This window comes from Typopeltis vanoorti, chromosome 21 (assembly GCF_054136105.1).
Source record: "Typopeltis vanoorti isolate ZY-2024b chromosome 21, IOZ_Tvanoo_1.0, whole genome shotgun sequence".
In the NCBI taxonomy this organism is placed as follows: Eukaryota; Metazoa; Arthropoda; class Arachnida; order Uropygi; family Thelyphonidae; genus Typopeltis; species Typopeltis vanoorti.
Window position 1 is genome coordinate 61887808 of NC_143569.1, and position 12536 is coordinate 61900343.

The 12536-nt window shown below is 39.1% G+C and overlaps 1 non-coding gene across 1 annotated transcript; it reads left to right on the plus strand.

Moving 5' to 3' along the window:
• The first annotated feature begins 11819 nt into the window (after positions 1–11819).
• On the plus strand, positions 11820–11984 carry LOC150094900 (U1 spliceosomal RNA). The gene has a single exon (XR_016550195.1). It is a non-coding gene; the product is annotated as a U1 spliceosomal RNA (small nuclear RNA).
• The last annotated feature ends 552 nt before the right edge of the window (positions 11985–12536 follow it).

Consider the following 12536-nt stretch of genomic DNA (forward strand, 5'->3'; position numbering starts at 1 on the left):
TAGGGTGTAGATCTGAGCGATGGCTCTAGATGCCTTTGTACATGTAGCCTTGATGTGTTGGTTAAAAGTTAATTTTTTGTCGAGGACGACACCTAAGTATTTTGTTTCCGTCTGCCAGGGAATTTTGGTGTTGAATAATAAGATGTCTCCTACAGGAGATATCGACCTTTTTGTGAAGAGAATGGCTGAGCTTTTCTGTGGGTTCACTTCTAGTCTCCATTCGGAGAACCATTTCTCCGATTTTACAAGGTTTTCTTGAAGCTTTCTAGTAATGAAGTGTGGTCAGAGAAATCTGGTTAACAATGCTGTGTCATCTGCATACAGGGCCATGATGGATGACATTGGGTTGTGCGGGATATCGGACATGTATACATTTTGCAGATATGAACTAACAGAACAGCAATGGAGCCAGTAGTGATCCCTGTGGCACTCCAGCCAAGATGGGTCGCTGAGATGAGGTATTGTCGTTAATCTTGAATTGCATGGTCCTGTTTTGCAGATATGAACTAACTAAATGTGTCAATTTCATTGAGATACCAGCTGAGATAAATTTATGTAACAATTCAAAATGCCATATTTTGTCAAATGCTTTGGATAGGTCAAGGAAAACAGCTCCCGTTGACGCCAGTTGTAGCTGGTAGTAATGTATTCCACTATTCTGTGGATTTAGTGAGTAGTACTGTGGTATTGCCGAAAACCGAACTGCTCTTTAGGAAGGATGTCTAGTTCATTTATTGAGGCTTGAAGATGTGCGAGGATGACCTTCTCCGCAATCTTGCCTAGGTTGGAGATTAGACTAATTGGATGATAATTTTGAAGCAGGTGAGGATCCTTGCCTGGCTTATGTATAGGAATTACATTGGCCAGTTTCCAGGAGGAAGGAAAATAGTGAAGACTTAGGATTGCATTTATAATTATGATCAGGTGCACTACTGCTTTTCGGGGCAGAAGTTTGATCACCCGATTAGTAATGCCGTCTGGCCCAGGAGCTTTTTTGTTCTTTCATTTTTTAATGATGTCATATATCTCAGCAGGTGATGTTGGTGCAATATGGTCCGTGCTGGTGTCAGGAAGTTTGAGTGAGTGTCTGACCTTGCTGTTAATCTTATATATGTGATCATATATGTGATCAAAGTCAAGGTTTTCATACGAAGGCCTGCATTGCTCCTCTAAGTTGTGTGCTATAACTTCTGCTTTGTCTACATCTGTGTGAGCAAAGCCCTGGTCAGAGAATACTGGGGGGAAAGGGATCTGTCTTTGTTTCTGATATTTTTCAGTAGTCCCCAGATGGAGTGATCAGTAGGTAAAATAGAGGCTAACTTTTCTGCCCATGGTCTCTATGAGCTTTGAGTGCATCTCTTACTGCCCCATTTAGAGCTGTTTTATCTTGTGGTGCACACGTGTTACGAAATCTTTTCCTAGCTCTGTTTTTGTCTCTGATCAACTTCATGATGTCTTCAGGCAAATGATCTGGCTTGGGGGAAGATTTGTAGGAGGTAGCTCCCGTTATAGCAGAATTAATTTGTTGTGTGAGATTTGTAACTGCGGTTTCCACTTCTTCTTTTGTGCATATGTGAGGAAAAGGTCCAATATAATACTTGAGTGCTGTTGACAGTCTTTCCAATGCTATGTAGGAGTGAGAAGGAGGAGACAGGCATTCTTGTTTTCCCAGCTGTAGTAGAATTGGGTTGTGATCGGATGATAATTCATCCATAGATATGATGCTGTATTGAAGTTTGATATCCTGCAGGATAGCTATATCCAGGATGTCAGCAGTGCCAAACGTACTGAGATGAGTTGGTTCGGTGGGGGCCTGCCACAACAGCATCGCTTGATCCTAAGTAATTGGAAAGGATGCAACCATTCTTGTTGGTGGTTGTGCAATTCCACGCAGGGTGCTTGGAGTTCAGATCCCCGGCTATAATGGTGGGCTCTCTGACGCATAAGATGGCATTTAGGTCAGAGGTAGAGATTTTTGAGGAGGGTTGTAAGCTGAGTAGATTTTCAATCTTCCAGTAGAACTGGTGACTACTTCCACGCCTGTGATCTCAAGGTTAGTGGTTGAAGGGTTGCTCACAGAGTGGTGCTTAATGTAATTTTTAATGAAGATGACAGTGCCGCCGCCTCTGTAGAGTAATCTATCGTTTCTGTATAGGCGATAACCCCTTATTTTAGGATTGTCTGAGGGTCTTAAATGATTTTCACTGATTAATATAGCATCTGGTTGATACCTATATGTTATATTAATCAGTGAAACTCATTTCACTGATTAATATAACATATTAATCAGTGAAATGAAATCTTGGAGTTCCAGAATTTTGTTTTTGAGGCCATTTGCATTCCAAGCAACGATCTGAAGAGATGCTGGAATGAGTTTGTTACTATTCGTTTATGAGAGCTGTGAGGATGACCCGCGTTTCACGAAGAAATCTTTTAGTGGAGGTTTCAGTAGGGTTTGACAGGCTGAAATCTTGTAGCATGTTTGCTAGCGAGGCCGTAATAACAGCTGTTAGATTTTTAGGTACAATTGGTTGATTTTGTTCTGGTATTGGTCTATTGTACCAGTCACATCGACATAACTTCTTGTTTGCTTTTGGGTGTCTCTATTATTGGAGGTCTCCGACTGTGGCCGCTGAGTCTCCGGTTTTGATGCCTGGGCCTCTGGTGTTTTTATACTGTGGGAGGAGGGCTGATTGACTGCCTCCATCCATCTGTTCTTTAGGTGCTGAGTACATCCTTTGTAGTTCACAGGATGAAGACCACCACATTTGGCCGAGGTGGTCCTCGGCTTGGTGCAGGTATTGGTTGGGTGGCTGTCCCCACATTTCAAATATCTATATTCCGCTCTACATAGATTCTGGACATGGCAAACTTCTGGCACCTGTGGCACTGCCCAGAAGATGATCTTTTCTGGAGTGGTTCTGGTGTGACGATGAGTCCACAGACTGTTTTTAAGTTGTAGATATTTTTGTAAATTTTATGAATCTCTAATAGGACTAATAGCATGGGAGTCTTGTCTGCTTTGTACATTCTGCTGACCTTGACTGGAGGCAGATCCTGAGAATTAAGGTCAGCAGCTATTTCTGCTGTGTCAATGTCTTCACAGATACCACGAAGGACTACTTTTAATTTTTTTTCCGAGCTGAGCACAAAGGTATGATACTGGATGCCTCTATCGTTTAGTTCTTTGGTCAACCTTCTATAGTCTGCCACTGTTGTTGGCTGGATCTTTATGCCTTCATCCATGTTTTTGGCCTTAATGAAGCCAATGTGCAGATTGGACATTGCGGATCTTAAAGTTGCCCATTTCTGTTTTTTCTCTAAGGATGATCGGAGGCACCTTTTCTTTTGAAGAAATAGCGGCGTCCGAACCCTAAGCATCCTGTTCCATTTCGTTGTCTTTGTGCGGTTCTTCTGTTGTTCTTCGCTTTTTGCGTGCGCGCACTTCGACGAAGTCTGAAGGAGTCGAAGGCACCGATTCTAACTGATCTTCTGCGACAACGTCTGTGACCCTTTCCGGGGAAAGCGTGTCGTAAAGTTTCACTTTTCCTGGCCAATTATTAAGTAGTTCACCTAGTCTTATAAATTCTCTATATACTTCTTCGAATATTGTCTCATTTAGCTGTTTTTTCCATGACTATCAATGTGAAGTATCTAAATCTAAAGTTGAAAAGAAAAGGAAAAAAAAAAAACCGCTTACCGTGCAGTTGAAGCCTTACTGGCACTTATGCAGGACTCTGAATTTTTTGGGTAAGAGCACTGATATATAATGGCATGGTATTTAGGACACATTTACAACAAATATCACTAGCCGGTCACTCGGTCCGTCCGCGTAGCGCGATAGATTCCTCCCCAACTTAATATACCACATTATAGTGTGCTTTGAATCCAGGCAGAATATAATATTTTTAGCATATTTAAAATTAAGAATCTGTTTAGGTAGTAAAGTCTGTTTAACATAATCCTTAATTTAATAAATTTAGTTTAATCCTTTATCCAAGTGAGAGCAAACAAAGTTTGCGCCTGAAAATATCTTCAGGACTGAATATGATGCTGACCTTGCTATCGCTTCTGCCTGGTATCTCCACTTGGGCCTGGCTCCCACTGAAGAGACCTCAATAAAGGTCAAAACTAGTCTGGGTAGTGGCCAATCCCTTAATGCATAACAGTATACATATCCACAAGGAGATGTGTTTTGCATTATGGGAGATACTGGGATAGGAGTGTTGGTATCTTGCTCCACCTTTGCTACGAGTTGCCTGGTGTTGTACTACTTACCCAGATAAGATAGTACAACACTGTATTGAGTCCTGAAGATATTTTCAGGCGCAAACTTTGTTTGCTCTCACTTGGATAAAGGATTAAACTAAATTTATTATGTCTAACCAAGTGAAAAATAAACTATCATAATCCTTATTTTATTTACGACATCGGTGATATGCGGTTTCCAGCTTAAATTACTATCAATTTTTAATCCCAAGTGAGTTATTAAAGTGACTTTTTCTATTTTCTCGCAGTTGCAATTTAAATTTTATCCTGCAATTCCAATCATGCAAAATTAATTGTGCTGTGAAGAAAAGATAAAATAAAATAAAATAATAATAAATGGTGATTGTCAATGAATTTATCTAACTGCATTTACAAAACGTTCAGTACTTTCCTCTGAATGTTTTAATTTAGTAGAATTTGGTATAGCAAAAAGTGTTTGTTTTTATATCCAGCACGCACAAACTGTAACGAAAGAAAATGAAAAGGTTTTTATGACAAATAAAAAAGATCTTTTTCTCTACATATATTCTATTTCTATATATTCAAGATACCAAGTAATTTTATATAAACTTGGTTTTTAATCCTATTTTCCAAGTGAGCAAACAGACAAGTAAATCAAGTTTGCGTCTGCATTAGTGCAAGTCTGAGGCAACTCATGGTATAGTTCGCCCGCCGTTTGTAGGTCCCTGCTTCGCGTCTTTCCAAGAATGGTCGATTCATGCTGAAGGCGAGAAAGAAATGAAGGACGTCCGAATTGGTCGCCAACACGCGAAATCACGTGCTTTACAGGTAAAATTTTCCAACTGTTATACAAGCAACATAGTTAACTACAATAATCATAAAAGAGAAGTTAATTTTCCGACCGGCAATAATAAACAACTCATCCCACAATACGGACTGATTACCCTATTATAGGAATGGATTCTCCTTTTTTTGAGATGCGCAGAAGTTTCGAAGGATCTCTAATCGGTGGGAGAACTATAGTGCCACTCTAGACAACTCGTAGTAAAGGTGGATTAAGCTCTGATCACTTTCCTTAGATGGATGTGCTTTACATTAAGGGAAAAATACTAAGGAAAGTGATCAGAGCTTAATCCACCCTTTACCACGAGTTGCCTAGAGTGGCACTACCATGAGTTGCCTCAGACTTGCACTACGTGCAGACGCAAACTTGACTTTCTTGTCTGTTTGCTCGCTTGGGAAGTAAGATTAAAAACCAAGTTTATATAAAATTACTTGGTATCTTGAATACATAATATACCCAAGTTAAAAAACTTTCTATATATAGAGAGAGAAAAAGTTTTTTACCTTGGGTATAATATACGTTAAAGATACCAAGCTATTTTAAATATATAAAAAGGAATACATGAAAACAGAAAAAAAGGAATACTACGTACGGAGTCCCTTACTTGCAGGCGCAAACTTGACTTACTTCGCTGTTTGCTTACTTGGGAAATGGATTAAAACCCAGGTTTATTTATATTTATATATTTAAAATAGCTTTGTATCTTTAACATATATATACAGGGTGTCCCAAAATTCACGCAAGAAGTAATTTTGATAGAAAACACAGTACTTTAATTAAAAATTGTAATTTCTTATTGATTCATAAAGTATACAGTATAGCGTTATGCATGGAATAGCATATCGGGTAAATGGCCTCCATGGCTTTGCTGGCACATACGCACTCTTTTGTCGAAATTTTCCATGACCGTTTTGCATAAATGTGGCTCAATTTCCTCCTTCAAGGCGTAGGTGGTCGTGGGCTTGTTGGCATAAACCTTAGACTTCAAAAAACCCCAAAGAAAAAAGTCCAACGGCGTTAAGTCACATGATCTGGGCGGCCAATTCTGATCACCAAAACGGGAAATTACACGACCAGGAAATGACTCGTGCAGTAATTGAATTGTTTCTCGGGCTGTATGGCATGTGGCACCGTCTTGTTGAAACCACATGTCGTCCACATCCATATCTTGCAATTTAGGCACAAAAAACTGGATTATCATGTCGCGATAGCGAGCACCATTAACTGTTATTGCCTTACCAGCCGCATTTTCGAAGAAGAATGGACCGATGATGCCTCCAGCCCAAAATCCGCACCAAACAGTGACACGTTGTGGATGCATTTGTTTCTCAACAATCACTCGTGGATTTTCTGAACCCCAAATGATACAATTTTGTCGATTAACGAAGCCATCAAGATGAAAATGAGCCTCATCGCTGAAGACGATTTTGTTCGAAAAATAAGCATCCACTTGTTGTTGTTCCATAATCCATTCAACGAACTCTCTTTGCTGTGTGTGGTCATTTTTAATAACCCTGAACTGTCAGCTGTCACGCTGTCTTTTTTTTCTCGTTGGCAACACTTTACCGCACAAATGGCGCTAAATTTAAATCTTGCGTGAATTTTGGGACACCCTGTAGATAGATAGATAGATAGATAGATAGAGAGAGAGAGAGAGAGAGAGAGAGAGAGAGAGAGAGAGAGAGTTTTATGAAGATCTGTAAAAGACCTCTGTTCGATTCCCGTCCGTGACGTCAAGAACCTTTATCTGGTGTCTTTCGATGAAAGGCGAGTTAGCCGCTCTCATACAAAGGTAGGGGCTTTTTCACCCGGGAACTCGGGTTTTTCGTTTCCCAAACAGGCAAACCGGCGTGAACGCAGGCGTCTCCAGACATAGGACACACCGGGAGGCAATAGGGCCAACGACCTTATCCTCGAGACGGTTGCGGCTGCAAAAGAAAACCTGAACACTGTAAAAAGGTAGAAGAGGAGGATTAAGAAAGAAAGAAAGAATTTAATCAGACATCTCCATGAAATCCAAAGACTCAAATATTCCTCTGTATCTATAAACATCTCCTTCCCAACAGACACAATACTGTAGATGCGATAAAAACAAGTCACTTTATTGTATCACTGAATACAGTATAGAGACAATTGGATTCTATGTATGACGTATGCCTACAATTAGTGTCAATTGCACACATGCAAGCAAAAAAAAAAGTTGTTGCCTCAAACACAACGTCGAACTAAATGCATTCCTAACAACCTGTTTCAAATTTTCAGTTGCAGAAATGCAATCACTGGGTAGAGATACCAACCGATTTTTGTAAAGCAAATAAAGATATGGATATATATCCGTGTAAGGGACATTATATACCGTCATGTGCGTTCCCACTTGAAGTGAAACACGCAGGATGTGACGCGGGAACATGTTAAAGCGACGAAATCTTTGAGATACATTCTAATATTTCTATTCTATTTGGTGTAGCGGGGGGAGGGGGGAGAGAATGCTGGTCGATATCCGCTGAAATGATTACACGACGCACTAACGAGTCGACCCGCAGTTTGAAAAACACTGGTTTAGAGTGTCAGCTGTTCTAAACCGTGCAGTCCTTTGAACTCGTGCACACTGTGATGGATGTTTGTTGCTACTTGGATTTAAGCGAATTAATTCAGGTGTGTGTGTGTGTGTGTGTGTGTGTGTGTGTGTGCGCGTGCGTGTGGAGTTTAGATAAGAAAGAAAGAATGTGCTTCTTAAGTAGAAATTATAGATGACAGCGCCTTGGTTATAATGATGAGGAAGTTACATATCTTGTGCGTTTTATGGTCTGTGTGGAGTAAATGGCAGTAATCTTCATGGCTGCAGGTGCCAGAAGCATTGTCGAAAAATATGATATTATTCCTCTGTTTGTAAGACAGGTCAGGCATGCGTGTTCCAAGGTAGCTGGAGTGTTCCAAAGAGATGAACATCGGATTATCAGAGTTCAAATTTGTGGACCTTTGTTGGAATGGATCGAATGTTATGCCAAAGTCTCCACTGTATATCAGCACCTGGTCTGGTACATTTTGTCTTGTAAGGGAGATCTCATTGAAAGTTGGGTGACTTGGATAGGTGTGCAGTGTGGATGAAGTTCTGGGTGCATATGCAACGGGTAAGCTGGATGCGCATCTAAAGAAATGATATATTTTCTTCAGGTAAAGTGGGTAGAGAAGATTCAGATGACACCAGTCGACATGTGGGTTCATCTGATGTTTTTTTTTTTTTTTTTGTAGTAATTTGTAAGCAAGCTGATGCCTGGAAAGGCTTTTATAATTGCTGTTTGTACTTCTTTTGTATTATATTACAGGCCTAGTTAGCCGAGTGGTCAGCGTATCCACTCTCCAGCCAAAAGGCTACTGGTTCGAATCCCGCCGTAGGCATGGATGTTTGTGATTATCTGTTAAAATACTGGTGATGATGATGGTGGTGGTCACCGATAGATAGCGTTGGTGTTGTTGCTATTATTGTTGGTGGATTGAGTGATGCAGACAGAGAGTTGTAGGGTAGGTGCCCTCCCTCGATGAGTCTTTGGACTCTCTGGAGGTTTCACGTAATAATAATGATCATATTATTATTACATTTTTGCTTTTTGGGGTTTTCGTTAGTAAGCTATTGATGATTTCCATTTCATATCATAGATTTGATCTCCTATGGTTCTAATTCCACTCAAGTTTCCAGTAGAAAACAGAGGATCTGTGAACACAGATATAAGATGATCCAGTCACTCTATGGTGAACTGCATTTTTCCAACGTTGCAGAGCGTCTCTGTAGAATGAAAATTTGGATGGTAATGGAGCACTACACATACGGAGTACTGTGGATAGTGCAACTCCTCTGATGGATTCGTATTCGTTTAGAATATATGCAACATTTGTTTTATAAGATTGATCTATCTGAAGTGTCTTCAGGAGAAAAGTAATTCAACAGACACTAGGTCCTTACCTCTCTTGTTGAGTGGCTTGCAGTGCTCCGTAAGTTATCAAATTGACTTTTTGATTTCAGAGGGAACGTGTGATTGCCTTTTTCATATGATGAAGACAGCTTCTGTTGGGGGGGGGGGGATCGAGTACTTGGAATGTATGACAGAGCACACCTGCAGTCATCCGGTTGATTATAATACCCCCCCCCACACACACACTCCAGTGAAGAGGTTGTGAAGAGTGTTACCGAGATAGATGTCCAAGTGCTTTTGTCCTTGCTTGACCAGTTGCAATAGATAGGAGAGTCAGTTCTGGATTGCCATTTGCCTGCCCACAAACCAACAGTTTTCCTGAGTTTAATCTTGCACCAGAGGGTTGTGCATAAATAATCTGTGCTGTGTGGATTGCGTTCATTTTTCGTTTGATGAACATGACTATTCCCCATTCCCGTGCTCAATCACTCAATTTATTCAAGTCTTCTTGTAAGGCCACAACATCTTCTCTACTCTTCATGGTTCGTCCCAACTTTGCATCATCTGCAAACAACTGAATATCTCCATCCAAATCTTCGCCAATATCATTAATATACAAGTTAAACAGTAGTGGCCCTAAAACTGACCCCTGAGACACACCACTAGTGACTATCCTTTTCCGGGATATTGCTCCCCCATACACAACTCATCATACCGTGCCTTAAACACACTCAAATTCTCTGCAGACACCACACTCTCAGGCAAGGCATTCCAATCATTCACAACTCTGCAGGCAAAAAAAAAAAAAAAACCTGCCCCTCACTCCCCTGCTCACCTCTTTATACAGTTTCCAGGGATGACCTCTGATTCTCCCCTTATCTCCCACTGTTTTCTGTAGAACCTATCGGATAGCCAGTCTCCAATCCAATGCACTAATCTAATATCCAACCCCATCCGCTCTAGTTTGACTATCAACTTATCATGCGATAATCTATCAAAAGGCTTTGCGAAATCTAAGTATAATACTGTGTATCCCTCTCCTCTGTCGAAGAAAGCAGTCACCTTACTGTAATAAGTAAGTAGATTACTAAAACATGACCTCGCTTTAGCAAATCCATGCTGTCCATTAAAGATAATACCACTGTTGTCAACCCAATTCTCGATCCTAGTTCTCACAAGATTCTCCAACAACTTAACCACAACACCTGATACACGGATAGGTCTGTAATTTGATGCTCGAGTTCTATGCAGTTACACATGTATTAAATAGCATAAATAAAGCATTTATTTATATCAGATACGCGAACGAAATTTTATAATAATTTCCCAAACGAAAGAGTCATTCGAAATAGCATGGCTTAAGGGAATACAGTTTAGTCATCAATCTACACCATTAAAAGTTTTTCTATTTCGACAATAGATTTTCATGTTTACGAATAACTGTACTATTAACAGTCTAGCACTTTTCACTCCAAACTTAATTTATTTTTAACAGCTGTAATAACAGTAGTGCCAGGTACGTTTTCCTGCCATTATTTAACACCAATAAAATAAGAATAATAATTATAAACAGTTTATAATTCACAGCGAAACACAGAAAGATGAAGCGAACAACGACCTTGAAAAAGATTCATGTATGATTCTAGAGGTAGAATCCTCGAATAATATTTAACCTTTAGCCCACCTCATTATAGGCTAACAGATTTTGTGGGTGCAAATTCACACAGGTACATATCTTATGCTGCCTCAAATACAGAATGTGTGGATTGTCTTGCAGTTATCACTACCAAATTCATAGGAACATTACGTCACATCCAATCTGTTGTCTCAAACGAAACATTATTATTATTATTATGGCGAGATAATATGAAGATTTCATTTTCAAATTAGGTCTTTTCATTGTTATGGTCCGACAGAAACAGCACAGATTATTACCCTCACTCGAGAGTTTCGCTTCGATTATAACGCCTTCCTTAGTAAGGGGAAAAAAAAATCTAATGCTGGATTAAATTTCCACTAATAATTGTGGCTATATTTTATTTTAACATAATCTTATTTGCCGTAAACAGTAAACTACGTGTTTATGACACAATCATTTTCTGTTTGGCCACTATTTTCCACTGCTTTGGTAGTCTTGAGTGCTCACTATTCGTATGCCATTAGATGTATCTATACATACTTTTCCCAGAAGCCTCTTTGATAACGTTGCATTACGTCACTAGTGTTGTTTTGTAAAGTGCTGTGACTGAGACCTAGAAGTTATACACAGAGTTGTCAGCTTGAATGTAGTAGAGGCGGAACACTTTTCGGACATTTAATAGATAAATAAATAATTAATTTACAAAAGTATATTTTTTGGAAGTATCCATATTTCTGTTTAGAATTTCTTTCCTATTTTTTTTCCTACATAAGGCTAGTGGTATGAAAGTAATATTTAATGGTTATCCTCAGAACAGTAGTGTAATTATTCATAGTTTAATTATGTAAATATTTTACTTGTGCATACTCTATTGTATTTTGTGATGCCTATTAGGCAATCTTAAGATTGTGCTTTATGTGGAGATAATAAAACAGTATCTTGTATTTATTTAAACCAACAATCCACTATTAGTATTGCTGGTTGTGGATCATTAACAATCATTTATATTACTTTAATTATTTACAAAAATATTTATTTAAATAAAATAATATGTTAGCTATAATTTTATATGCACTTGATATTATTTTTTCAATATTTAGAAATTAAAAAAAATTAAATTTGTAATATTTGTATAATATACCCTTTTATTTTGTACATATGTTTTAATGGCTATCCGACTAACGGGTAGGTTAGCATACTTACCTGGCGCTGGGGCTCCATTGATCAGCAAGGATGGTCCCCCAGGGAGAGGCTGCTCATTGCACTACTCGAGTGGGCTGACCCCTGCCACTTTCCCAAACTGGGATAGATGGAGCGTGGAATTTTTGGTAGTTGGGGACTGCGTTCGCGCTATCCCCTTACTTTAAAAGCAAAAATAAAATAATAGTTCAGTAAGGCACGTTTCGCCTGGTATTGTAATATGGCGTTTCTCCTTTAACCTTGGTTCAAGAACTTATATTCGTCTTTTATTAGTATATATATATATATATATATATATATATATATATATATATATATACACATACATATATACACATACAGGGTGTTCGAGATAAATTTGACATATTTATAATTATTAATTATATTTTCCCGTAAGTTACATGTATTAACACACACTTCTCTTCATTTAAAAGTTTGGACCCTTCTTCATTCATATTCATATACAAGATGTCAGAAAGGATGGATAGCTGGAACCCACCTGAATCATGGAAGAGAATAACTTGTATCATGATGATTCGTGCCCGCCATCAAAATAAGGATATTACGACTGCTGCCCAATGCTCCCTGAATACAGTAAAAACAATCAGGCATGAACTAGAGACTTGCAATGGTGACTACGAGGATGTAGCAAGAAGAAAGATCCCTAGCAGACGATCTGATTGCGTTCGTACAGCAGAATTCCTCGCAAATC